The sequence below is a fragment of the Eimeria mitis genome, genomic scaffold (assembly GCF_000499745.2).
Source record: "Eimeria mitis Houghton genomic scaffold, Emh_scaff1477, whole genome shotgun sequence".
NCBI lineage: Eukaryota > Apicomplexa > Conoidasida > Eucoccidiorida > Eimeriidae > Eimeria > Eimeria mitis.
In genome coordinates, this window is record NW_013569410.1 from 5,579 (window position 1) to 6,212 (window position 634).

A 634-nucleotide genomic window follows, 5' to 3' on the forward strand; every position below is an offset into this window, starting at 1 on the left:
TATGAAGAAAAGGCAGTGTTCTATCTGCCAATGTCGAGCAGCAAATAGACGGAGAAGAATTTAAATAACAACAACACAAGACACCGCTGCTGCTGCTGCTGCTGCTGCAGCTGCTGCTGCTGCTGCTGCTGCTGCTGCTTACCTCCTCCGCTGCATGCACTGAAGGCTGGCATCAGCAGGTCTGCTGCGAAGGCTTTGGTTGAGTGCAGCGCAGCAAAAGCAGCAACAGATAGATCCGTGTGTTTGTTTGTTTTTGTGTTTATATATTTATTTATTTTTATTTTATTTTCTTCTTTTTTAATAGAGTTTACACTCAAACATATCTCCCCCACACAAGCAAACAAACAACGAAACAAATTAAAACGAGAAAAAGCAGGACGGCTGTACATACACCCGGGGGCCCCCCTGAGGGGCCCCCACAGCAGCGAGGGCCTCCTCAAGGCAGATAGCCAGGGGCCCCTCAGAAACCCCCATCTGCTGCTGCTGCTGCTGCTGCTGCTGTTGCTGCTGCTGCTGCTGCTGCTGCGTCGACCCAGCAAGGAGAACACAGACGCCGCATCTCTCCTACCCACAGCTAGCTGTGAAGGCTGCAGCAGCCGCTGCAGCAGCAGCAGCAAATGCCCCCCCCCAGGAG

General features: G+C 52.2%; 1 protein-coding gene across 1 annotated transcript in view; it reads right to left on the bottom strand.

Moving 5' to 3' along the window:
- EMH_0037840 (uncharacterized protein) overlaps nt 1–634 on the bottom strand; it is a gene marked incomplete at both ends in the record, with an annotated part of 6,321 nt that overhangs the window by 4,350 nt on the left and 1,337 nt on the right. The window lies entirely within an intron of this gene.